Source organism: Vulpes vulpes, chromosome 8, assembly GCF_048418805.1.
Source record: "Vulpes vulpes isolate BD-2025 chromosome 8, VulVul3, whole genome shotgun sequence".
NCBI classification, from domain to species: domain Eukaryota; kingdom Metazoa; phylum Chordata; class Mammalia; order Carnivora; family Canidae; genus Vulpes; species Vulpes vulpes.
The window spans coordinates 96,548,644-96,573,969 of NC_132787.1; the positions used below are offsets into that span (position 1 = coordinate 96,548,644).

The window sequence follows — 25,326 nt, forward strand, 5'->3', positions numbered from 1 at the left end:
AAACAACCCCAGCATGCTGCAAGTCTGGCCTTGAGTGGAAGAAAAAAGTCAAGGAAGGGAAAGTGGGCCAGAAATATCTTGTTTGTGATGCAGATGGAAGGCAAGTTGACCAAGACATTGAGAAGTCCTTAGGCCAAGGTCACCTTCAAAGGAATCCCAAGACTCCCAGGAATGGGCCTGCCTTGGTATCCCTGCCACACTCAGTGACTGGCTGGGAGCAGCTGGGAGCGACACAGGCATAGTGGAAATGTAGGGATGATGTCAGAGGATGAAGAGGCTATTCAATACATGATTTTGGTACAATTAGCTAAGCACAGTGAAGAAAAAAACAAGTGTCCTTACCGTACGTCATTAAAAATCCAAATGATTTTTTTACATGAAAGATTATGTAAGAAAAAAAACAAAAATTATAAAAGAATGTGAAGAAAATATGAATGAACCAAAAGACAGAAATGTACTCATGTAGAAATAAGAAGTCTAAATGCCGGGGTGCTGGGGTGGCCTGGTTATTTAAGCATCTGACTCTCAGTTTCAGCTCAGGTCATGACCTCTGAGTCCTGAGATCTAGCCCCATGTGGGGCTCTCCACTTAGGGGAGAGCCGGCTCAGGATTCTCTTCCTCTGCTCCTGTAGTGTGCTCTCTCTCTCACTCTAAAATAAAATAAATATTTAGAAACAAAACAGAAAAAGAATTCAAAATGCCAGAAGAAAGAAGAGAAAGTGGTACACTATGGATAGAAGAAAGAGGAGTGGGAAGGAGTAGAACCGGAATCCATAATGTCATTTTTAAACAATTTAATACAAATAAAGATAATTCAAAAAAAGAGAGTGAGAGAACACTATGTACTACTTTTTCTACAAATCTTGAAAATTAGGGGAAAAAACAGATGACTTGTATGCTACTATTACCATTAAATATATTAAATCAGAAGTTAAAAATTTTACAAGGAAAAAAATAGGTCCAAGTGGCTTTATGGGAACATTCTGCCAAATGACAAAGAACAGATAATTCTAATACAGTGCAAATTTCTCAAAAGAAAAAGGTGGAAATATTGTCCAAATCATTTTATGTGGTTAGAATAGTCTTAATACCACCAAACAAGAATAGGACAAGAAAGTAAAAAAAAAAAAAAAAAAGTAAAATTAAAAGTCAATCCCATTTACTAATACAGATGCAGAATTTCTGAGCCACAGTATTAGAAAATTGAATCCAACAATGTAATTTTTTAGTTTATCATGGCAAAGTTGGTTTATCTCACCAACACAAAGATGTCTAACTTTCAGAAAATCTGTTATTACAAATTATTTACTATATTAACAAATGAAGGGAGAAAAACATCATCTCAGCAGGTGCAAAAAAAAAATTTGCTAGAGTTTAATACTAACATGAAAAAATTTGAAAGTAACTGAAGAGGGATCCCTGGGTGGCGCAGCAGTTTGGCGCCTGCCTTTGGCCCAGGGCGCGATCCTGGAGATCCGGGATCGAATCCCACGTCGGGCTCCCGGTGCATGGAGCCTGCTTCTCCCTCTGCCTGTGTCTCTGCCTCTCTCTCTCACTGTGTTCCTATCATAAATAAATAAAAATTAAAAAAAAAAAAAAAAGAAAGTAACTGAAGAGAACAGTTTTAATCTCATGACAATCTGCAAAAAAGACTACAGTAAACAATGTGCTTAATAAGCAAATTAATGTACTTAATAACAGAATTCTTTCAAAGTCAAGAATGAGACAAGAATGACCACAGTCGGGGGATCCCTGGGTGGCTCAGCAGTTAAGTGCCTGCCTTTGGCCCAGGGTGCGATCCTGGAGTCCCGGGATCGAGACCCGCATCGGGCTCCCAGCATGGAGCCAGCTTCTCCCTCCTCCTGTGTCTCTGCCTTTCTCTCTCTCTCTCTCTCTCTCTCATAAATAAATAAATCTTTAAGAAAAAAAAAAAAAAAAGAATGACCACAATCACTGCTTCTATTAAATATTGTGCTGGAAGTCTAACCAGTGTAGCAAGGCAAAAATGAAACTAAAATTACTTCTCTGCTTCACACTGAGGGCTTGGGGTTTGGCCGGGGCAGCTCTGTTCCTCCCGTCTCTCACTCTTCAGACCAATGGGTCACAGCTGCAGTATAAGAACATACCTAAGGGGCATCTGCGTGGCTCAGCGGTTGAGCATCTGTCTGCCTTTGGCTCAGGGCAAGATCCTGGGGTCCTGGAATCGAGTCCCACATCAGGCTCATCACAGGGAGCCTGCTTCTCCCTCTGCCGATGTCTCTCTCTCTCTCTCTCTCTCTGTCTCTCATGAATAAATAAATAAATAAATAAATAAATAAATAACATTAAAAAAAAAAAAAAAGAAGAACATACCTAAGACAAAAGCACGAGAGGGCAAGAAGGAACTCACAATTCACCCTAAGACTTGGTCTCTGTATTCATTATATTTTCTGCATTGTTGATGCTCTGGCATATGAAAGCTTTCCAGTCTTGAGAAGAGACTGCTTCTCCCTGGGCTGGCTAACTCCTAATGACAGTAAACAACTTAACAGGAAGCATGCGTCTCATGTGCAAGGTGACCACCAGCTTTATCTACATCACCCCTGGGCCACATATCAGGCAAGGCGACACCACCCCCACAGCCCAAAACCTGCCAGAATTATTCTATCTAGCTAATCCTAAACTGTTTACCCTGCCTTGCCTTTCTCATGGAAACCCCAATAAAGTTTGTGGTCTCTGCCTTCCCTTCACTCTTTTCCACCTCCTGAACAAAACTGGTCCTTACCCCTGTGGCCCTAAGTGGTATGGCCCGCCCCTTTCTCCTGGAAAATATTAAGAAAGCATTCTTCTTTCTTTTCTTTCTTTTTTTTTTTTTAAGATTTTATTTATTTATTCATGAGAGACACAGAGAGAGAGAGAGGCAGAGGGAGAAGCAGGCTCCATGCAGGGAGCCCGTCGCGGGACTCGATCCCGAGTCTCCGGAATCGGGCCCTGGGCTGAAGGCGGCGCTAAACCGCCGAGCCACGCAGGGATCCCAGCATTCTTCTTTCCATGGCATTTGCCTCTCCTTGCTGACAGCCACCACCATAAATTAAAATCCTATGGGTAGACAAGACAGTGTCAAAACTTGCACTTGGTAACTTCTACCCAAAATCCATGGTCCAAAGCAACTCCAACATCACTATCGAGTGTGGATTTTACTTCTTTTCTGAGAACTGCAAAGCACATGGCAAAAGTTTTGAATATGTGGAAGGATGAGAAACTAGAAATAATAATAAAGCCTAACACATCATATTATAGTAGTAATTTTTAAAAAGATACCTAGGAATTTCTCTAACAAAGGATATTCTTGGGCAGCCCCAGTGGAGCAGCGGTTTAGCACTGCCTGCGGCCCAGGGCGTGATCCTGGAGACCCTAGATCGAGTCCCACGTCAGGCTCTCTGCATGGAGCCTGCTGCTTCCTCGGTCTGTGTCTCTGCCTCTCTCTCTCTCTCTCTCTCTCTCTGCATCTCTATGAATAAATAAATAAAATCTTTTTTTTGAAGGGATATTTTCATGACCTTTACAGAGATGTGTATGCAGATTTATTCAAAGTATTTTGGAACCTACATAAATGGAGCAATATATCATGTTATACATAGAAAGACTCCAAAGTGTAAAAATGCCCATTTTCTCCAAATTAATCTATAATCCAACGCGATTTCAGTCCAAGAGAATTTGGGCAGAAAAACAAGGTGAGGAGTCTCAGCCTGAAAAGCAAGACTTAACGGTAATTAAAACAATGTGATATTGGTATAAGAAAAGAAAAAAACACAAGGAGCCAACTTGAGAGCCCAGAAAAGTACATATGCAAACAATCTCTGTCAGCAGTGCATTTTCAATTATTGGTGCTGATAAACAGCTTAACTATGTTTAAAAAATAAAGTAAAATATAATCCTACCTCATACCATGCATAAGCATCAATTCTATATGGAAAGCACTACATATGAAAAATCAAATTTTAAAACGTTAAGGAAAAAAAGCATAGAAAAAAATCTTTCTGGCCCTAGGTTAGGAAAACTTCTTTTTTAATTTTAAGTAGGCTCCATATCCAATGTGGGACTTGAACTCATGACCCCAAGATCAAGAACCACATTCCACTGACTGAGCCAGCAGGGTGCTCCAAAAATATTTTTAAAACAGGACCCCAAAAGCATTAACCAGAAAAGGATTGACAAGTATCATTATATTTAAAAACTAAACTTTTAAAAACCAAATGGCACTGAAAACAAGCCACAGACAAGAGAATTCATGTAACAGGCAACAAATTTGTATCCACATTATATAACATCTTTAAGTCAACATTTATAAACAAGTAAGAAAAAGAAAAATAGCCCCTGCAAAACTTTGGCAGTAAGTTTTGCGAGTAGGCACTTTTCCACAAAATAAGGGGGAAAAGTAAATGACCAATTAAAATATAAAAAGATGCTCTCCGTTGACATTAATAATGGGAATCCAAAATAAACTTTAAAGATTTTATTTATTTATTTATTTATTTATTTATTTATTTATTTGACAGAGAATGTGAGAGAGAGTACACACAAGCAGGGGGAGAGGCAGAGGGAGAAGCAGGTTCCCCACTGAGCAGAGAGCTAAGGTGGGGCTTCATCCCAGAACCCTGGGACCAGGATCTGACCCCAAGGCAGGCGCTCAACCGACTGAACCACGTAGGCACCCTGCAAAATAAACTTTACAAGCAACATTCATTTAAAAAGTTCTTTTTTTTTTTTTTTAAAGATTTTGTTTATTCATGAGATACACACACACACAGAGAGAGAGAGAGAGAGAGAGAGAGGGAGGGAGAAGCAGGCTCCATGCAGGGAGCCCGATGCGGGACTCGATCCCAGGTCCCAGGTCTCCAGGATCACACCCTGGGCCAAAGGCAGGCGCTAAACCTCTGAGCCACCCAGGGATCCCCATTTAAAAAGTTCTTAGGGGGATCCCTAGGTGACTCAGCCGTTTAGCGCCTGCCTTTGGCCCAGGACACGATCCTGGAGTCCCGGGATCGAGTCCCGCATCAGGCTCCCAGCACGGGGCCTGCTTGTGTCTCTGCCCCCCACCCTCTGTGTGTGTGTGTGTGTGTGTGTGTGTGTGTGTCTATCATGGATAAATAAAGAAAATCTTTTTTAAAAATTTAAAAATTAAAAAAGAAATAAAAAAGTTCTTAAACTCGGGGCTCCCAGGTGGCCAGTAAGCTAACTGCCTGCCTGGCTCAGGTCAGGATCCCGGGTCCAGTGCTCAGTGGGGAGACTGCTTTTCCCTCTTCTTCTGTCCTTCCCCACCTCCCCCCACCACCTCATACTCACTCTCTCAAGTAAATAAAATCTGTAAAAGAATTAATTAAAAAATAAAAATTTTTTAATCCTTAATGGAGACAGAAGAAAAAAAAAAAAAAACTAGAGCAAATGGAAAGCCAAACCAAGATCTAGGCTTGGGAGATTAATTCATCTTTCATTATTTAGTTAGACATGCTGATTCTAAAGTTTTTATGAAAAACAATCAAGAATGGCCAGGGAAATTCAGAAATAAAAGAGTAGGAAAGAAAATTAACCCTACAAGGTATGAAAATATACAAGTAAAATAACTCCAAGTATAATGCCAGCAGAGGAATAGATAGAACAATGGAGGAAAATTGAAAATCCAGAAATAGACCCATAAGTGATAGAAATTAGTTGATGACCAAGGTGACCCTGTTAAAGGGTCTCTTTCCTTTAGATTTCTGGGTTCTTGCTTACGCCACTTGTAAGAGTGAAGAGGCAGACCAGATGAAGAGTGGGGGGCAGCAAGGCAAAATTTACTGAGCGATAGTAAAGTGATTGAGTACAAAGCTCCCAAAGAAGGAGGGGACCAAGGAGGGTTGCCCCCAGAGTTTCTAAATCTAGGGATTTTTATGAGCTTGTTGGTGGGCTGTTTTAATTTCATTTACCCTCCCTGCACCTGTCATCCAATCAGGTTTTTGTCATCTATCCATCACCTGGGAAAGGGTGGAGGGTTCCTTTCAGGGTGGTTTAAAATCCTTTTAAGGGTGGTTTCCTCTTTGGGAGGGCGGGGGCTTGTCCTGCCTGCTTTTTCTTCCAATTATCCTTCATCCACATTATAAATCAGTGAGGGGAAAGATGGATTACTTAATAAATGATGTGGAAACATCTAGGTAGCCATCCGGAAAAAAACATGAACATATATCTGTATTTCATGCCTTATGCCAAGATAAATAACAAATGAATCAAGTATTTAAATGTAAATACAGGGGCACCTGGGTGGCTCAGTGCTTGAGGGTCTACCTTAGGTTCAAGTCATGATCCCAGGGTTCTGGGATGGAGTCCCACATAAGCTCCCTGCAGGGAGCCTGCTTCTCCCTTTATGTCTCTGGCTCTCTCTCTGTGTCTCTCATGAATGAATGATTGAATGAATGAATGAATGAATGAATGAATATACAAAAATCCTAAAGTGACTACAAGAATGGAAACAACTTATTTTTACATCACAAAACTCAAAAGCCATATATATGAGTCTAATCAGGTGACAAAAACCACACAGCAGGGGCACCCTGGGTGGCTCAGTCTTAAGTGTCTGCCTTGGGTTCAGGTCCTGATCTCAGGGTCCTGGGATGGGGCTCTCTGCTCAACAGGGAATCTTCTTCTCTCTCTCACTCTCCCTCTGTGCTCTCTCTCAAATAAAATCTTAAAAAAAAAGAAAAAGAAAGAAAACACAGCAATTTTATTAACAGGAGGAAATTAATAGAAGAATTGTCAACTACAGGGGTGCCTGGGTGGCTCAGTCAGTTGAGGTACTCTTGACTTTTGGCTTATGGTCATGATCACAGGGTTGTGAGATTGAGCCCAGCATTGGGCTTCCTGTGGGGCTCCATGTTGGGATCCATGCTGGGCACAGAGCCTGCTTGAGATTCTCTTTCTCCCTCCGTCTCTTCCCCTCCCCTCAGCCTGCACACACATGCTCTCTCTCTTAAAAAAAAAAAAAGAAAAGAAAAGAAAAGAAAAGAAAAGAAAAGAAACTACATAAAGGAATTGAAATGGTAAAAGAAGAATGATCTGTGTGAAATAATAGGAAATATCTATATTAGTGTCTGCCCCGGTCCCTGTTAATATTTGGTCTTTGATAGGAGTCTCACCAGGAGCTCCTAAATCCACATTTTTGGTTCTAATTCGATGACTCTGGGGCCTCTGGCTGGGGGCAGGTCTCCAGAAGGACTAAACAGGATTTAGAAGCTTGGAATTTTCAGCCTCACCCTCATCTTCCCAGGAGAGATTACCAGGGGCTAGAGATTGAGTTAATAATTGAACATTGTATGTAATGAAGCCTCCATAAAAACCCCTAAAGTACAGGATTTAAGGAGCTTCTGGAATAGTGAACACATCAACCCCCCAGGAGGGTAGAACACTCCAACTTCACACACAGAGGTTCCTGTACTCAGAACCCTGCAGGACCTTGCCCTATGTACCTGTCCACCTAGCTGTCCATTTGTACCCTTTATTATATCTTTTATTAGAAACCAGTAAACATGCAATGTTTCCCTCTCTTCTGTGAACCATTCTAGCAAATTACCCAACCCAAGGAAAGGGTCATGGAAACTCCTGTTTCATTACAGGTTGGTCAGACGTACAGGTGACAAGTTGGGACTTGCGATTGGCTTCTGAAATGAGGACAGTCTTGTAGGACTGAGCCCTTGACCTGTGTGGCCTGTGCTAACGCCAGGCAGTTGGCATCAGAATTAAGTTAAATTGTAAGACACCTCGTTGGTATTCTCCAAAAACTGGAGAATTATTTGGTATAGAAAATCCCGTACATGTGGTATCAGAAGTTGTGTGTGTGTTAGTAGAGGAAACAGTTTTCTTTTAGTATAAATCATGGGAAAGGGTGTCTGCATGGCTCAGTTGGTTAAACAACTGCCTTCTGCTCAGAGTCATGGGATGAGTCCTGCATTGGGCTCCATGCTCTGAAGGGAGCCTGCTTCTCCCTCTGCCTGACACTCCCTCTGCTTGTGCTCTCCTTCTGTCAAATAAAATCTTTTCTAAAAAATCATGAAAAAATACAAATTTTATTTTCAGTCCAACTAGGAGACGAAAAATCCATAGCTTGCAAATATGCATAAAGGCTACCCAAAGCTGATGTGTTTCCTTCCTAATCTTTACAAAGGTAAAATGTTGTGGCAGCCCCTCAGGATAGAATCTGGAAGCAAAATGCAAAACAGCCCAAGGGCAGCAAATCTAAGAAACCCCCAGCATGAAGATTTCCTCTAGGTGGGAAGCTCAGCCTGAGGTGATATATCAATACCCCTTGCATCCAGTAAGGGATGTGTCTGTCATTCAAGAGGCCAGCAAAGATATCTCATGGAGGGAAATAAAATAATCTGTAAGGACCAATGGAAGAAAAACATTAGCAAAAATCCAGCCTGCGAAGCTACCAACAAACAGGGAAACCACGGATATTCAAAGGCAGCCAACACTAATACAAAGAAAAAAAGAAAGAAGGCCAGAAATTACAGCAAAATCTATCAGGTGCAAAGAATCACCCAAAAAAGCTGCCATGAAATCTATGAAAATCCCGGCTAAATATTTGGCCATGACTTAAAAAAAAAAAAAAGTAATGAAAAGGTAGACTTAGGGAAGAAAAAATTCAAAACAGAATTCTATACTCTCAAAGAAGACGGTGTGAGAAAACAAGAGAAGATAAAGCTTGATCTTACACATTTGCAGAACTCAGAACAGAGGTACAAAGGAAAAAAGAAACATCACAGAAATCAAAACAAAAGCTGGGGAGCACCAGGGGGTATAAACATAGTGGAAAACACAGTACAAGAACCAGAGCATAGAAATGAAACAGGTGTAAAAATGAAATGGAAATACAGTTTTAAAATAAATCATAAAGACGCTGACACATAGAAAAAAGACAGGCAGTGGAGAGGCAATAAGAGGAATCCCTGAAGGAGGAAAACAAACCATCCACCGTAACCAAACAAGTAGTGGGAAAGGACGCTTCTGAAACAAAAGACGACTTGACATACTGTGCACCACGGGAAGTGGACACCACATGGTCACTGCAAAAACATAGTAGATGTTAAAAATAAAGGAACAGTCCCTCTTCCTCTTTCACTTCCTCTTTCTTTGTCCTGTCCCTTCTAATCAATTCAGACCAGTCATTGGGCGGCACCAGCGAAATTGCCATGCATGTAAGGAAGGGGAGAAAGGGGGGAAGCACCCCCAAAAGTCATAATGGTGGAAACTGAGCAGAGGAAGGAGGACATGTGGGTACAAAAGTACAATGGAGGGGATCCCTGGGTGGCTTATCGGTTTAGAGCCTGCCTTCGGCCCAGGGTGTGGTCCTGGAGTCCTGGGATCAAGTCCCACATTGGGCTCCCTGTGTGGAGCCTGCTTCTCCCTCTGCCTGTGTCTTTGCCTCTCTCTCTCTCTGTGTGTGTGTCTCATGAATAAATAAAGAAAAATTAAAAAAAAAAAAAGTACAATGGAGTGAATGTTTGTGTCTCTTCCCCCAGCCCCCAGAATTCATATGCTGAAATCCTAACCCCCAATGTGATGGTATTAAGTGGGGCTTTGGGAGGTGATTAGGTCACCAGGGTGAAGCCTTCATGCATGGGATTAGTACCCCAGAACTCCCTCTCTCTCTTTCCACCATGTGAGGATACGACAAGCGAGAAGTAAGCAGTCTGAAACCTTAGAGAGGTTCTCACCCCACCCCCACCATGTTGGCACCCTGATCTCCGACATCTGGTCTCCAGAACTGTGGGAAATACATTTTTGTTGTTTGTACACCACCTTGTCTATGGTATTTTGTCGTAGCAGCCTGAAGTGACTAAGACAAAGAGTGACCTATCCTAGGATGTCAGTGCTTTAGTGGGGTAAGAAGGGTAGCATATGGGGAGGAGCTGGCCTGCACAGGGTGTCACAACCCAAGTGGGGTGCAAAGAGTGTCTGTACTGGAGGGCAGCCAGGTATGGGGTGCTGGAGCCTAAGTGGGTGAAGAGGGCTTCTGCATGGAGGGACAGATTGAGCTCAGGTGTTGTGAAAACAGCATCAGGCAGGAAGGGAGGCAGCCAAGCAGGAAGTGTAGCATCCTGACTGTGACCTACGACCAGGAGGAGCACTAAGAGCAAAGGGGTGAGTGCCTACCCAGCAAAGCTCAGAGAGAGCAGGCTATCAGGACAGACAAACATGTAGGTGACAGGAAAGCCAGGCACCGCCCCTCAACTCCAGAACCAGTGCTCAAGTCAGCACAGCACCCCAGGTTGAGCATGACCAACCTGCCCAGACCATGAGGCTGGCCTCAGGGCTGTCCATGGGGAGCATCAAAACAGCGCACAAGTGAAGGTGTCAGAGCTGACCGGGGACACAGTGCGCTGCAGGTCATTTCCACCCGTCCCCGGTGCCCCACCACCAGGCTCTTGCTGTCCCTCTCTGGCCTCAGGACTTCAAGAGAAGTGGACTCTAGTTGATTCGAGGTAGATCAGAGGGAGCTTCCTGCAAGAGTTAATGATTACAACAGCCCAAGAATAGTTGTACCAAAAGACAAGCAGGCTACTCTAAAGACTTCGGTTCTGGTCCTTGGTCCTAGGTCTGGTGCCTTACTGACTCAGGCTCGTGTAAAAGTTCAGAGACACCTACTCCCAGGACATCTCAGCCCCATTCCAGAAAGGAGAGGTTTCAATGCCAACTCTTGGCACTCACCGACTCAAGTTGGCGTAGAACTAGTTAAAGAAGATTCTGTACCTAAAATGTAAGGACGCCTTACAAAATGTGGGACCCCAGGACGCCTAGGGGTGGTTCAGTGGTTTAGCGCCTGCCTTTGGCTCAGGGCCTGATCTCAGGGTCCCAGGATGGAGTCCCACATCAGGCTCCCCGCAGGGAGCCTGCTTCTCCCCCTGCCTGTGTCTCTGCCTCTTTCTGTGTGTCTCTCATGACTAAATAAATTAAATCTTTAAATAAATAAATAAATTGTAAGTTCCAAGGAATTGCAGATGGAAAGACAGAGCTCATTGTATAGGCAGTTCAGCAAAGATGCCAAGAGGGGCTTCTTCTAGGTCAGACAGCAGGGGGTGAGGGACACAGATAAGAAAGCCTTCAAGTTAAGGATAAGGAAATACAGACAGGAACAGGTAGGGATGTTTCTATCAATCACACCTGGATAAGGCTCTCACCACCAGTTCCATAGTGTGAAGGGATTGGATTTTTTTTTAATTTCTTTTCTTTTCTTTTTTTTTAAGGGATTGGATTTAATGTCAGAATGACACTCTAGGACAGAGCTGTATTAGACCATCCACAGTTGTGGAAACATTCTTCATCTGTGCTAACACAGGAGCACTGACAACAGGTGGCCACTAAGCACTGGGAATATGGCTAGTGTAACTGAAGAACTGCATTAAATTTTTTTTTTAATTTTTAAAAAGATTTTCTTTATTGGGGTGCCTGGGTAGCTCAGCTGGTTAAGCGTCTCCTTTGGCTCAGGTCAGGATCTCAGGGTCCTGAGATCGAGCCCTACATCGGGCTCCTTGCCCAGTGGGAGCAAGCAAGAATAAACAAAATCTTGAAAAAAAATAAAGATTTTATTTATTTGACAGAGAAAGAGACAGAGAGAGCACAAGCAGGAGGGAGGGGCAGAGGAAGGAGGAGAAGCAGGCTCCCAGCTGAGTAGGGAGCCCAATATGGGGCTTGATCCCAGGACCCTGAGATCGTGACCTGAGCTGAAGGCAGACGCTTAACCGAGTGAGCCACCCAGGCACCCCAAGAACTGCATTTTTAATTTTACCTAATTGTCATTGACTAAAATATTTAAATAGGCACGTGACTAGTGATTCATACTGAACAGTACAGCTCTACAGAATTTGTGGTCATTGTGTAATTGACTGCTGTGTACTGTGTGAATCATTCTGGTAGTTTTCAATTGTTTTAAATAATCAGAATTATGGGATCCAAAAAAAAAAAAAAAAGAATTATGGGATCCCTGGGTGGCTCAGCGGTTTAGCGCCTGCCTTTGGCCCAGAGCGTGAACTTGGAGACCGGGGATCGAGTCCCACATCGGGCTCCCTGCATGGAGCCTGCTTCTCCCTCTGCCTGTGTCTCTGCCTCTTGCTCTCTGTATCTCTCATGAATAAATAAATAAAAATCTTTAATAAATAAATAAATAATCAGAATTATTCTTTGTATAAGTAAAATTCTGAGTGAAAGAACCCTTCTTAATTCATGTAAGTCAAATTCGTAGGGCTCTGGAGTCCTGTTGAGGCAAGTTACATGAACTCAGCTGCTAATTGTAGTCCAGATGGTGGTGTCCAAAGTGGGCAAAGCATTGCCGGAGAGGCATTAGCAGGGCACAATAATGACCAGTTGCTATCCGGGTGTTTGCTCCTGGTGTTATGAAGAGGTTTGGGGTAAAGCCCCTTCACGGTCTCCTTTGGCCATGGGGACTTCCCAGTGGGGGAGAATTCTTCCGTGATCCCAACCCTACCTAAATCTTTACCACAAAAGCCTATCAGACACATGCCCAAAGAAGCAGTGTGGTTTTCTTCAGACCAGCATCCACGTGGTTTCTTATGCATGGGAAGTAACACAGGGAGGGTAACAAAGATGGGGAAAGAAGAAATGAGGGAGTAGAAGGGGATCAACATGAAAGGGTAATCACCTTCTGTCTGAGGTAAGAAACCATCAGTATCTAAGACCCCCTGGTGAGGATTTATTAATGTGTAAACAACATGTTCCCTTTCCATGCCAGACTTTCCCTTTCCAGACTTCTTTGGGGACCCTTAAACCTGTAGGAAGATGGGGTCATGAGGTGGGCTGAGCCCAGAGGCCAGCGGGGCCTGTGTCCTGAAGAGGGAGGGAGAAAGTCAGGTTAGAGTTTAGAACTGTCGGGGTGCCTGGGTGGCCCAGTTGTTGAGCATCTGTTTTTGACTCAGGTCATGATCCCAGGGTCCTGGGGTCAAGTCCCATATTGGGCTCCCTGCAGGGAGCCTGCTTCTCCCTCTGCCTATGTCTCTGCCTCTCTCTCTCTCTCTGTGTCTCTCATGAATACATTTTTAAAATCTTAAAAAAAAAAAAACCAAACAAACAAACAACAACAAAAAAAAAACCTGTCAAGAAAATAATGTGGAAGGAGAAGGAGCCAGCTCAGGATGTTCTTGGTCTAAAGGGACTAGGAAGGCTGAGGTTTCCCCTAGAGCTGTCTTGCACCTGGCACACCTAAGTGTCCTGCACCTTCAATGGGCCTCTCTGTGAGGCTGTTGCTGGGTTCCCATTGCTTGTGAAAGGGGGTAGACCCTGCCGGAGGCCCTGTCTGCTCTCAGCAGCGGGTGTGGGGAATGAGGAGAACGATTTGAGGGCCAGGAAACTTGGCTTCAAGGCTGCTTCCCTCTCTGTAACAGAAATCCTGAGTGCCTCCCAGGACTCTTGTAAGCATAATCCCCAAGTCCCCGTATCCCTCGGCCTGTGGATGCAAACAAAATTACATTTGCACCAGTAAGTCAAGATTTCCTGCTCTTGTTCCCACTTGCCCACTCTAGGCTCCAGAGCCTGACACACTCCCCTCAAGTATTTTGGGCAGTTCTCAGGAGGTGGGTCCTGTGCACTAGAAGGCCATCTGTCAGCTACCGTCAGTGTCAAGTGCTTTCGCCCAGTGCTCTCTCCTGCTCTGCTCCTCTCTGCCCGTGCCCCCCCCCATCCTGCAGCCTGCACCCCCTCCCCCACAACCCTGCAGTGAGGGCACCTCATCTCTGCCTCAGCACAAGTGCCACTTGTGAAAATGCAGTCTGTCCCAGGAATGCTCTTCCAAGTTTCCAGGGCTGTGATGAAAGGTGCCAGGCTCAGGGCAGACATTTTTCTGATTTTGTGAAATACTGGACAACCCTGATTGTTACACCCAAATGACTAGGCCTTGGCAACTGTGGCTGCCAGAGAAGATCGTTTAAGAAAAAACAAAACTTAATTTTGAATAATAGTAATAATGAGCTCCCTTCTGCCTCCCAGCTCTCTCTTTCTGAGGGGGAAGCCCAGATCAGCAGCACCTCACTTTGGGCACCCTGAGGCCTTTGGGAATGCTCACACTGTCTGTGACTTGCTCTTCCTGATCTTGCTGGCTTTCCCTGCCTGGGGAACAGATGTTCAGTCATGACCCCACGTCCAGACTCTGCAAAGGCTCTGGCCAGCCCTGCAGCAGGTCTGTGTTTTCTCAGAAGTATCTTGTACAAATATGCCCTGAAAAATACAAAGTGCTGTACTCAGAGCTCTGAGTCTTATATAAAAACTCAGCCCGTCGGATACATCTCTTCTCTGAAAGCACGCCTAGAGATGACCCAAAGTCATTATACTTATGGGGACAGCCCCAGGCCCACCAGACTGATAATGACCAGAACTCCCTGCACTGGCCAGGCAGGGAGTGCCAAATTCTGGAAACCAGGTCACGTCAGCCTCTGCGTGTTCTTAGCCTCACCCAGCTGTCTCAGATGAACACCTGAGTGTTTACAGGTGACTTCACCCTGTCCGGCTGCCAGGGAGAAGACAGTCATCAACAGTCTTGCCACTCCCAGAGTCCTGGAGGAAGCTGAGCTGGCTCTGCAGCCTGGGCCCCTGGGTGAATGGATGAGGCCAGCCTGTACGGCTTCAGGGTTAGCACATCCCACTGAGCATTCAGTGGATGTCCCACTGCCCTCCAGATTTTGGCAGGGTCAGAGCCGGCCCTGAGTGTCCGTGCCTGGGTGCCAGTGTCAGGACTGAGGTCCATTTTAAATTCCCAATGTGACCCTTAGAGGTTGGCCCTCTCTTATCTCTGCCTGAGACCTCCTCACCCACAGCCCTGGCTAAGTAGCATCCCTAAAGAAATACCCCTAAAGATACGCCCTGAAGAAACATATCTTGCTCCATTTCCTGCTTCTTCATTGGGCACAACCTGCTTCCTTGCCCTCTGTAAGCCACAAAGCCAGTGCAGGGGCAGGCTCTAGGGCAGCTGGGGGTGAGTGTCTATCAGTCCACGGAGCTCTGTGTTCTAGAGCACAGAACAGCAGGTGATGGAAGTGACCCTCCATCCCCTGGGGAGTTTGCAGCAGTGAAGACAAGAGGCCGAGGAGCCCTCATGGTGAGGGGTGGTGGTGGGAAGCTCTGGAAGCTGCCCTGTGCCTCCCTGGGCCCCAGCTGCCTGGGCAGCGCTGATTCCTAGTGGAGATGGAGAGGCAGCCCAGCCTGGGCATCCAGAGAGGAGAAAGGAACACTGAACTGCAGGGGACCCTCCTGAGCCAATGCGGGCCCCTCCCGGACATCTTCAGCTCCTCAAACTGTCCTCTAGGGCCTAAAATCGTGCTCGGCACACAGCACATGCTCAGTAAACATGTGCCAAACGAACGGGTGAGTCTGAAAGGAAGGCCTGCTCACCTGCGGGGCTGCTTTCACAGGGAAACACGGTGGCAGCTTCTGTATCCTTTGTGTTTTGGGGTGCTGCCTGTCCGCCTCACTGTCTCAGCCCCGGTTCCTCAGCGAGAGTGCCCTCTTTGCCCTGTCTCACCCGGGGTGGACGGAACCCGGCCTTGCGAGGCCCCCATGATTCTCTCTTTTTCACTAGTCTGGCCAGAACCCTGCCCTCACTCCTGTTGGACTGGTTTGGATGGCTCCATTTCACGGGGCCTGCAATCCTCAGCACAGCACCATAAACACCTCACAGCGACATCTTGCGCACAGTTTCCTGTGTGCTGAGGGCAGCAGCAGAGCACCATGTGAGGGGCAGTGCTCTTCGGGACCACATGTCCTCAGGTGGTCCGGAGGCAAGCCTCTTAACAGTTTTTTCCCCAAAAAATTGCTTAGGCAAGTATGAGGAGACACCTCCTATGAGGAGGTCATTCGTATGCTCCACACGTATTTCTCACCTGGCCTCTTCTGTGTCAGGAGCCTCCTGAGGAGCTGGGGTCCAGCTGAGAGTACAACAAAGCCCCTGCCTTCATGGAGCTTACTCCTAGTGCAATAAGAAGGACAATAAACAAATAAATCATACCTCAGGTGGTACTAAGTACCAAGGAGAAAAATCGAGCAGAGTAAGGGGATGCAGAATGGCTGGGAAAGACATGAGTTGTGTGTATGTGTGTTATCTAAGGGAGTGTCTCCAGAGGTCTTCCCAGTAAGGTGAATTTGAACAAGAGATGTGGAGGAAATGAGCTGTGTATCTGGGAGGAAATAGTCCAGCAAGAAATTAAAAACACAAAGATCCTGAAGCTAGAGTCTGGTATATTCGAGGAACAGCCAAGCATCCAATGTGGCTTCAGGGAGGGGGAGATTTGAGAGGTAGCAGGGAGCCAGAATACAAACGTCATGGTAACGATTTTAGATTTATTCCAAGTGACATGGGAAGCCATCACAGGGTTCTGAGCAGAGGAGGGACAAGATCCAACTTGAATTATAAAAGGAACACACTGACTGCTCTGTGTAGAATAGACCAGGGCTGGGCAAGGAGGGGGGGCAGGGAGACAAGGCTTTGCAGTAGTTCATTTAAGGGATGATGGTAGCACAGACTACTGTGGTCATGGTGGAAATAGTAGAAAATGGATGGAATCTGGATATTTTCAAAAGAAAAGCCAACATGGTCTACTGGTGGATTGCATGTGCATGCAGTATTAGAGAAAGATAAAAGTCAAAGATGACTCCAGTGGCGACTTGGAGTGTTGATTGGAGGAAGTAGGAAGAATGAAGCTACCACAAGGAAATGCTTTCAACTCTGGGGTCCTGTATTTCTCTGAAAAGAAAATGAAAATCAGGAATCAAGAAAGGGACACTCCAACAACCTGGATGCAATACTCAGTCAAACAAGAGGGTGGCGCTGCGAATGTGCATGCTGATGGTTATATGAGGACTGACACTATGGTGACCCAGGGCATACACAGAGGGTGATATTACAGGTGTGCTTTAGGATATTCATGTACCATAAGGTAAACCCAGACGGAATCCTGTTAAAGTAGCAGCCTGGAAGCACAGTTATCTTGTTTTGACCATGTACTAGACCTTTGACTTCAATAGTCCAAGATTTATCCAGCTTGACTATCAACTACAGTGAAATCTTGAGGCTTTATTTGGGACTTTGTGTAGACCTCAAAAGGACTAGTTAAGAAAGAAGAGCACAGGGACACCTGGGTGGCTCAGTGGTTGAGCGTCTGTCTGCCTTTGGCTCGGAGCATGTTCCTGGGGTCTGGGATTGAGTCCCACCTCAGGCTCCCTGCAGGGAGCCTGCTTCTCCCTCTGCCTGTGTCTCTTGGCCTCTGTGTGTCTCTCATGAATAAATAAATAAAATCTTAAAAAAAAAAAAAAAAGGAGGAGCACATACCCTAATGAGAACCACAATCAGTTTACTCTAAATTCTTATAGACAACAAAATATAAATGTTGTACAGAAGGTTCTGATCTTGGTTTCTCTTCACTTAGAAGCTGGTAAAGATTCATACCTACTATAGCCAACAGAATAGTCTCTTACCCTCCAGTTTCCTCTGTCCAAGGACTCTTCCATATCTTCCTTTGCGCAACACTGAGATCGTCTCACATGATGTAGTCTGCTCAGGGATGTTTACTTCTTGTTTCATACATTTGTTACCATTCATTGTCTAGGATACACAGTTTTTGCTTCTGTTTTTCAAAGGAGGATTTGCTTCTAATATACTCTATATGCTCTCTCTCAAATAAATAATATTCTCTATAAAATTAATATTCTCTATAAAATGCTGAATGTTGGCTCTACTTGTCAACCCAAGAAGACTACATGATGGGGCTGTTCCGTTTTCCCTGCCAAGCTGTGTTTTCTCTCTAGGATCAACTTTCTCTATGAAATTCTGCAATGGGAGGGATATTTTAAAGCCCTTTGACACACACAGTACACCAGAGACCATGAACACTGAGGTGAATGAGTAGGAAAAACTCATTGCCTCTTCTACAACAGATAAAGGAAAACAAAAACAAAAACAAAGTAACCCCATTTCTTCAATCTACTACTCTCAATACTTAATTCTGGTCACCAAATGTGGGAGGAGGGGGATTCCCCACACCAAGCAATTCTCTAATTCTCTGTAGCTAACAACTGGGTGTCCTACAATTCAATTCAGTTCTGACACACCTACCTGGGATTAGAGCATACCCCACTGGTTAAGGGCTAGTCCCAGAAGACTTTAGGCCCTCACTCACTTCCAATATCAATTATAAGGCCAAGTTGTCACATGCGTTTGTGACCTACTGATTTAAGTCAGAGGTTCCAGGTCCCCACAACAGCTGCCTCAGATTTGATAATTTGTTACAGCAGCTTACAGAATGTATGAAAATAATTTACTTACTTGGTTACTGGTTTATTATTAAAGGATATAATTTAGAAACAGCCAAATGGAAGAGGTGCCATAAAGCAAGGTATGGGAGATGGGGTGTAGAATTTCTACACTCTAGCACACCCCCACACACGTTCATCAGTCCAGAAGCTTTCTGAACCCCATTGTTTAGGGTTCTTATGGAGCCTTCATTATGTAGGCATGATTGATTAAATCACTGACCATTGGTGATTATTTCAACCTCCAACCCCACTCCACTCCGCCAGAGATCAGGGGATGGGGCTGAAAGTTCTAACCCTCTAATTACCTGGATGGTCACCCTCCCTCAACCAGCTCTCAGGTTAGATAGAAGCTTTCCATAAGTGACTTCATTCAAACTTAGATATGGTTGAATGGGACTTGTTATGAATAACAAAAGATACCTTTTATCTCTTTCATCTCTTATGAAATTCCATGGATTTTAGGAGCTCTATGCCAGGAATGAGGATGAAGACCAAAAATATATTTTTTATTATAATTCACAGTATTGCACTGAACCTGTTGTACTACCAGGAGGTTTTTTTCTTTTCTTTTTTTTTTCTTTTCTTTTTTTAAGGTTTTATTTATTTGAGACAGGAAGAGAGAGCGAGAGCAAGGGAGGTAGAGAGAGAGAGAGAGAGAGAGAGAGAGCCCAAGTGGCAGGGAGGAGAAGAGGAAGAGGGAGAAGCAGGCTCCCCACTGAGCAGGACGCCCAGTGCTTGGCTCCATTCCAAGACCCTGAGATCAGGACCTGAGCCAAAGGAGGATGCTTAACTAACTGAGCCACTCAGGCACCCCTACCTAACAGGTTTTCAATAATATTTTGTATATATTTTTCCCGTGTAATGCATCTCTAGTTAAATGACAAATGAGAAAATATAATCAACTTTCAAAATCTCTATTCCTGGCAGCCTATAAAGTAGAAGATATCAGTAGATTTTCCTGACACCATGGACAGGTAGTAGTTTTTGAATTTATGAGCATTATTTGACTCCCTGACTCAACACACAGCCTGAGAATCACTCCAATGGCATGCAAGTCATACTCTGGGAATGATGGAGGTGTGGCATGTCTGAGATAATACAGAAGTCTCCTTGTCCAGTTTTGCCCTCACCTAAGTCCAAGACATTGGACAAAAAATCCTAGAGTTCCCTGTGTCCAAGACCTTCTTATTTTAAGTCTAGGAAAGCCCTACTCTCTACTATGCCCAAATATGAAAACTAGCCAGGTTTCCCTGCCCTCCCCCAGAAAGTATAAAAAGCTGGGAAAACCTCACCCTACCCGGGGATGTCCATGTTTAGGGAAATTCTCTCTGACCCTCCAACATTCAGTTGGCTTCTCCTTCAGGTGCAATAGGACATACAAGCTATGACAGCACTGTCCTCATGCACAAACATTCAGAGAATACAAGCAAACAAACTCACAGCCACCACAGCTTCCCCAAACTAGAACAATTGTTCCTAAACCCCAAACATACCATGATTCAGATCCCCACTGTTTTATTGCCTGTCATGGAAGAATGATAGGTAGTTAAGGTTTAGCTAACAGTGGGTTCTTCATTTTGTATAAGCTTTAGAGCAAAGATGGGGATTCAAGCCTGCACTGGCCATGTTGTCCCTGACAATACACCAAATGACAGAAGGTAAATTTGGAAAGTATTTTGAAATGGGAAATAGAAGCTTTGGAGAAATCCTCTGCTTGAGACTGGTGACCTCACTTGAAGAACAAGGGATCATATGCAAGGTCACCAGCTAAGAGTATCTAAGAAAAATTTTCTCATAATGCTGAAATGAGAAATTGATATAAGGCGATCTTCCCCAAATATACAATTTCTTAGGAAATTGGGCTATGTCTTGGAAGGGGAAAGGAAACTATCTATAGCTATGCACAAGCTGATTAGTGCTCTTGCTTGGCTTTTGTCCTGAGATAGGACTCTAACAGACCAGACACCTAGGATGAAATAAGGCAGGAAGCAAAGTGGATGTCACGATGGTTTACGTTTACCATCTTCCTGGACACTCTTAGTTGACAGAACAAGCTGAACTCTATGAGGGTGGAATGAAATCCTCAAGTAGGTGGCATGGGCCTTGCAAAGAATGTTCAGGAGGATTTCTACTGAGTGACCAGCATCTAGGACCTCCAGCAAGAATCCATTTAGCGCTGAATAAGCTTGTTCCCTCCTCTACCATGGTTTCCTTGGGCTACAGGTTAAGTGGCATAAAACTATACCTTATAGTCAAACGATAGCTCTGAAGGGAAGACACATTGATCCCAGATGAGTAAGAAAGCTCACAGTCGCTCAAAGCAAAATGAAAGTGTGCTAGGTCTGCCCATGGTAACCTCGAGCAGCAAGAAACATAAGTGGCCTTTCTTGGAGGCAATTAGGCAAACAAACGACAAGGGAAAAAAGGAAAGAACACCTCATACAAAAGGCAGAAAACCCAATCCGAGAGAAACTACAGTCTAAGACACTACCCAAATACTTGTTCACGAATATTCATGGCAGCATTCTTCATGATAGCTAAAGGGTGATAACAACCCACATTTCCATTATTTGATGAATGAGTAAACAAAATGTGGGATATCCATGCACTGGAATATTATTTGGTTGTAAAAAAGCCATAGGGTACTGATGCATGCCACAACGAGGGTGAAACTTGAAAGCATTACGCTAAGTGAAAGAAGCCAGTCACAAAAGACACATATGATTCCCATTTATACAAAATGTCCAGAATAGGCAAACTACCCATAGAGACAAAAAGGTGATTAGTGGCTGTTTAGGACTAGGGTGTGGGAGGTCAGCAGAGTACTATCCAACAGGTATGTGGCTTCTTTTTGAAGTGATAAAAATATTCTAAAATTGGCTCTGCTAGTGGTTGTAGGCATCTGTGACTATCCTAAAACCACTGAATTATACACATTAAATGGGTAAATTGTATGGCATGTAAATTACAGCTCAATAAACCTGTTTAAACAATAAGAGCTAGTAATGTTGCCTGACTCATTTAAACAACAAAAAAAAATAGGTGCAGAAAAAAATGCAATAAAGGCACGGGAAAAGTTTTTTTTTTAAAGTCACATTTTGGGACACTTGGGTGGCTCAGTGGTTGAGCGTCTGCCTTTGGCTCAGGGCGTGATCCTGGTACCGGGATCAAGTCCCACATTGGGTTCCCTACGGGGAGCCAGCTTCTCCCTCTGCCTATATGTCTCTTCCTCTCCCTCTGTGTATCTCATGAATAAATAAATAAAAATCTTTTAAAAAGTCACATTTTCTGCAAATGCTTATGCTATAATAACATGTTTAATAACAAAACTTTAGTAAGTTCTAGAAGATGATGCATCAGTTTAGGACCAGTCAGGAAAACAGAGACCACACTGGTTATTTTAATGGAGAGAATGTGGGCAATTAGTTAGGCTGACAAAACAAAAAAGCATGATGAGAAGCATGAAGTAGTAGAGTTAGTAACTACAGCGACCACCCCTGAGGAAATCAAGAAAAGAGGGGGACATTAGCTGAACTTAGAAACAAAGGAAGTACCCCAGAGAGTTGGGACTTGGACTTCTGAGGAGGGGGCATTCTGGTTGCTCCTACTACCGCAGGAGTTTGGAGAAGAGTCTCTAGAGGAGCAGGGTCTCAGTCCTCTGAGGAAGGGTCATCATTCAGCCACTGCTTATTCTTCCAAGGGAGTATCAGCAGGCTGGTTCTGGGAGTGGGCAAAGAAGTTAGAAACTGGAACCAACTTCTACAGTTGGGCTGAAGTGCTCCCTTGGGATCTTGCTGATAGGAATAACAAGTGGAAGAGCAAGAGACTTCTCCTTCCACCCACCTTGTCATCTCTTTCCAGGAGCCCGCTATTGACGAAGTTTCCCAGGTCGCTCACTGGCAAAGAAGTGTCATTTGCAGAATCTCAATCTCAGCACTGCAAAGTTTGGAGCTGGGAGACAATAGACTAATAGCACAGATGATGAGAAAACATCAAAATATGATGAAAGGGATGATTGAGAAGCTAAGGAAACATCAAAACCAAGGGTGACATTGCACCATTGACAATTTGGCAGAAAAACGAATTAATAACATTGAAGAAAAGACTTGATGTAATCGTAGTGAATTCAGAAGAAAAAGCCAAAGATATTAGAGGACTAATGAGGTGGTACACATGAAGAAAGGACAAAGATGTTTTCGTCCTGAAAATTCTTTTTAATAGTGTCTTCCCATCACCTTATTGTCCTGAAGTAGAAAACTCCATCAAAGGTCAGAGAAAAAAATATTCAGGGCTGTTATACAGAAATATTTCCCTGAAATAATTAAAGAACTTAATTTCAAATATCAGGGTTATATTGTAACGCCAAGAAAATCTGTTAGAAACTGATCAACAGCAGGATACATTGTGATTAAGACATTAAACTTCAAAAGCCGAGGAAAATATTCTTAAGTAGGTTAAAATCAAATCGGCCTAAGACTTTTCCATGAGATTCTTCCCTAAGAGCAGTGTCCACAAAGTCCTGGGGCATGAAGATGCTGCTGGGGCTGGGGGGGAAGGGTTGGGAGAGGGGCATTTTAAAAGCGTAAGAAATATAAGGCTGTCGAAAGATTGCAAATACACACAAATTCTTTGTATCTTCTCCCATCAAAAGATAAAGTCTGTTTCTTCATCTTTTAAATCTGGGCTGGCCTTATGATTTGCTTTGGCCAATGACTTGCAGAAGAAGGGACATTACATGAATTCCAAGCCTGCAGCTTCCATTCTCACTGTCTGCTACGAGTGAACAAGCCTAAGCAAGTCTACAGGAGGGGCTACAAGTGCCTTGGCTGACCACCAGGCCTGAGCCATGCAGCCCCAGGCTCGGTACTGGCTTATCAGTTGTGCATGTAAGTCCAGGAGAGATCAGCTGAACCTCCCAGTTGAACCCAGCCCTACTGACCAACCCACAGCACTGGGAGCTAGAGAATGAGCTATTGGGGGTGGTTTGTAACCCATATAAACAAAGGCTAACTGATACATGATGAAATCCGTATCATTGAATCAAAATAAAGTCAGACATGAAGAAGCTATACACGATAAATACATTTAAATACTGAAATTAAGAAAAATCAATACGAAAAGTAAATATTATAAACCTTGACAAAGTGAAAAATAATGAGCCCAAAATTACGAAGTACAGGAAAGAGATTAGAAGGAAGTGAAAGTGTTAATCTAATCCCCAAAGGGACATCCAGAGGATCTGTTAGCAGGGAACTCAGTACTGAACAATACTGAAGCACATAGTTCCTCTGTCCTATTATGATTTTTTTTTAAATCATTTTAACCTTTGAGAAAGCTTTTATGAATCAATCCCTCTTACAGTGAAGAAACATGCATCTGAGCAATTCCTTTGGGTCTTTCAAAATTCAAGTAAGACTAAATTCAACACTGTATTTTAAAAATAGTCATGTGCAGGGGCACCTGGGTGGCTCGGTGGTTGAATGTCTGCCTTTGGCTCAGATCGTTATCCCAGGGTCCTGGGATCTGAGTCCCTCCCCCTGCAGGGAGCCTGCTTCTCCTTCTGCCTATGTCTTAGCCTCTCTCTCTCTCTCTCTCATGAATAAATAAAATCTTAAAAAAAAGAAAAAAGAAAAAGAGCACGGGCAGACTTAGTCTATTCCTCCTGTTACCCTACGTAGCTCTCTATCCATCCTTCTATCTGAATTTGTGCTTGTAATAATGCTGTTTACCACATGTGGGTAGTAAGTAGTATTTCTGTGATATTGAAATTGAGATGGTTTGAACTTTTCTTCATTTCTTGAAATTTTGATAAAGGGCTTATATTATTTTTATATAAACAACAAAGTTGTAAAGAGTTTACAAGTTTCATTAGCAGTCCCAGTGGAAAGCGACATTTTCATAGGGAATATTAAAATGGCATTATCCTCTTAGATGTGGTCTGTCTAAACTGGTGGTACACCAATGGCTACATGCTATAACCACTAGGGGATATTTTTAAAAATATCAATATCCAGTCTTCAGCCAGACCAGAACCATTCAATCAGAATCTCTGGGATCGGGCTAGAGAATGATACAATTCAAATGTTCCCCAAGGTGATTCTGATGTGCAACTCTGGCTGAGAACCACTTGTCTCAGCAGGCCATATAGACACTTCCTAAGATGCAATGTGTGTTGCTCATTCTACCCTATGCCTCTTCCATCCCACAGGGACATCCAGAGGATCTGCTGGTAAAGAAGACAGGGAAAGTAAATACTCTCGGTGGGCTCCTAGCAGATAGGATGTCTGTCAGCAGGACCTGGGGACAAGGTGCTTTTTTGTTTACATTCAGGAGAGCCTAGCTTTTTTCCCCCAGATGCTGAGTTGGCACCTCTTTGTGTCCCACAGCCTCTAAATGAATGACACACCCACTACAGAACCAGTTCCTATCAAGTGAGATGTTATTATTGTGATTGGCTTACCAATGCTTCTTAAATTTTATTATGTAGAAGAATTGCCCAGTAATCTTGTTAAAGTGCAGATATTGATTCAGTAGGTCTGGAGTGGGGCCAAGATTCTGCATTTCTAACAAGCTCCCGGGGATTAGAATGGCTGTCAGGCATCAATCAACAATGTCCACCTTAACTATCAAGCTCACCTGATATTTACAGTAGCTGAGGAATGCATTCTTTCCTTGTAGGTAAATCTGCAAGAGAAGCCAATTATAATCAGAAGGTGCCTAATGAGGAAAGCCAGATTGTAAAGCATTTGTGAAGGCACAGAAGCAAGAAACAGCTCATGTGTAGGGTGGAGCTGGAGGTAGGCGGAGTCAGATCACTGAAGGTTGGACTTTGATCGGTATTCTGCAGAGCACAAAGCCTCTAAGAGATTTTCCATTAAAAATAGTCTTCTAGAGTCAGATTTGTTTCGGAAGTGTAGTACACTATGTACACTCGGATATTTACAATGTATAATTCTATTTTAAAGATACTAAGAAGTCTTTTGTCAAAGAGAGAAAAACGCATAA

The 25,326-nt window shown here is 43.8% G+C and overlaps 1 long non-coding RNA gene across 1 annotated transcript; it reads right to left on the bottom strand.

The window, feature by feature from the left end:
* Positions 1 to 16,466: 16,466 nt before the first annotated feature.
* Positions 16,467 to 25,215, bottom strand: LOC140599848 (uncharacterized). The gene is made up of 3 exons (XR_012002829.1): positions 24,958 to 25,215; positions 17,485 to 17,611; positions 16,467 to 16,753 (listed from the first exon to the last, which is right to left on the bottom strand). It is a non-coding gene; the product is annotated as an uncharacterized lncRNA (long non-coding RNA).
* Positions 25,216 to 25,326: the final 111 nt, after the last annotated feature.